This window comes from Olea europaea, unplaced genomic scaffold, assembly GCF_002742605.1.
Source record: "Olea europaea var. sylvestris unplaced genomic scaffold, O_europaea_v1 scaffold3096, whole genome shotgun sequence".
Taxonomy (NCBI): domain Eukaryota; kingdom Viridiplantae; phylum Streptophyta; class Magnoliopsida; order Lamiales; family Oleaceae; genus Olea; species Olea europaea.
In genome coordinates, this window is record NW_019249702.1 from 53,511 (window position 1) to 56,356 (window position 2,846).

A 2,846-nucleotide genomic window follows, 5' to 3' on the forward strand; every position below is an offset into this window, starting at 1 on the left:
AGAGAAAAAAGAAAAAGAGAGGGAGAGAGAGAGAGAGAGAGAGAGAGAGAGAGACGGGCCTTCCCCTAAAGTTAATAAAGGGTTTAGGTTTAATATGGGAAGTCACACTGGCTTTGTCCGCATGTTGGTGGCGTGGGAGTGACAATATTCAACTTGTCTCACTTTGGACCACTGCTATCTCTGCTTCTTACATTTTATATAAATTAATTCATAATTGCTTTTCAGACCAAAAAAGTTCACCAAAATAAGTACTTATACTAAGAAAACTTGGTACTAAGAAATTGTATCTTCCTGGCTGCCCTCTCTATATATATCCATTCAATCCCCTCTCAAATTTTCACTAACCTAGACTGTAGAAAAATGTATGTACATCTCTCCCTCCCTCTCTCTCTCTCTCCCCCCCTCTCCTTAAGTAGTGTATATAAAATGGTGATTTGTTGTTGAGATTCAAAACTCCCGTTCCCCCTCTTTCTCTCTCTATACATATCTACATCGATTATTCGTGCCGTTGAAAGGAAAATTTTACGTTTATTGAGCAATCGTGCACCATTACCAGTTGAAGCTGCCAGCATGATCTCAACTTTCTACCTCGTCGTAAGAAGATCAGATCATGTGGTAGCTTCACCCGTTGATGGGATCACGGGAAATTTTTCTTGCATCTCGCGTTCAATAATTATAACTATTCGTGGCTATATTTATTCTTGTTTATTGGGATTAGGGTTAATTAATTGTCATTTATATTTTTAATCTTATCTATTATTCTCCAAGAAAAAAGGATCTTTTTGGTTCTGGCTAGGGCAGTGTAAGAACCTTTGATATATATTTGCGTGTCTTTTTGTTTGCTCGAGGAAAAGTATAACATTTTTTGTGATTAATTTTTTTTTTCCTGATTTTTTTTGTTTATTTTTACCAATTAGCAATGAGAATCTTTCCATATTTGTGCGTGGGAATCTTGAAGATGTTAATGTTAGAAATGTTGGTGACAGAATTTCTTTTGGTGCTTTTGAGATCTTTACTTATCCTTCAAAAAATATTTTTTATATCCCATTTTGTATTTCCATGACAGATCTATTGGTAATTAGGCATTGTTAATAGGTCGTTATGTCTTGTTTCGCGAGGTGAGGATTATAGTACTCGACTATCTCTAATACCATGAAGAAAAAAGCCTCAAATACAGGCTTATCTCACAGAAATTTGACAGGGTGTTGATACCAATTTGACAGGGTGCTGTTGTATCAGCACCCTGCTAGCCAAGTTTTGTTCTTTCATTTTTTTTTATCTTCCAATGGAAACCCGCCAAGTGTTCATTCTGTAAAATTTTCGTTGATTTTTTATGTACTTATAACATTGTTCTATCGGAAAACGAATAAGTCAGTCGATGTCTTCAATTCATAGTACATGGCCCTTATTGATTTAACTAAAAAATTGATAAAAATCTAAATCAAAGCAAATCACTTATTGCATGAGATTCTATTTTTTATCAACTTTTCAACTATATATTTTGTCTTTTTTATGTGAATTAAAATCAATTTTTTTTGTAAATTTTGATAAAAGTTGATGAAATGTGTAGTTAAAATGTTTTGGATCTCACAAAATATATGGTTAAAATTAGTTGTTAATTTTGATAAATTATAATCCCTACCAAACAGGACTTAATCAACCTCTACCAAAATCAACTAGAAGATTGCAAATTTATACTATTCTACTAATAATTAAATACTTTTAATTCTTGCCCCATCTTACCATTGTATGAATAATTTAAATCTCGTAGTAAATTGTAAGTTTATTAGTAAATGACAATTGTATCTCTGTAACCCTAAATTTGTTGTCATTGTATTTCTAATCTTTCCCTATAAATATGAGGCTCCGATTGTTAATAAAACATACAAGTTTATTGACTTCCCTTTATTTTCTTCTATTTTCTCTTTATTTTATAAAACGTTATCAGAACGAGTCTCTTAAAATCGAAGTGAATTGGTTAGAAGGTAATGATTTTTATAAGCATAATCTTTTATTGCATGTTCCAAAATTAATTCGGTGATATTTGAATTTTTTTTTATCAATTAACGCATCCAGTTAATGTTTCTATATTGACTTATTGAATTAAGCAAACACGTAGATAGATGATTTATGCATAGCAGTTCAAGTGTTTCTCTCACTGTATTTATAATGATTATTTTATTGTACTATGAATCATGATTATTTTGTATGTATATCATATTTGTATCCATGTCCTATTTGTATATCTTGTTTGCTTGAATTTTATGTAAATTTAACGATAACGTTGTTTATGTTTCTATTTGATTATTCAATGATGAAATCAAATTATCTATAGTAATATTCCAAAAGAATATTATATATTATTTTTGAATTTTAACAATTTTCCAAAAGAGTATCGTATATTATTTTTTAAGGGAAATAATCTTAATCCATATTCCAAAAGAATATTGTAATATTGTTGAAAGGAATATTATATTTGCATTATTTGTTGCTCTAGAAGTAGCACAAACATTTTAATTAATATTCCAAAAGAATAGTACTTACTCACAAAAAATATAATTAAATACGATCTAACGTAAATTGTATTTTTACTCTTGAAAAGTAAATCACTGTTTAATTTTTTATAAAAATATTTGATTACTCCTAAAGAGCATGAAATATAATTTTCAATATTTCAGAAGAATATTGACATATTGTTTTTGAATGAGCAATAATAAAATATAATGTGATCTCGAAGTAACACATGTTTAGAAGAATGTATCATTTTGAATTCATGAAGGAAAACATATAACAATGTCATTAGGTTGACTACTTGAATGATATATGATTCTATAATATTTAATCAC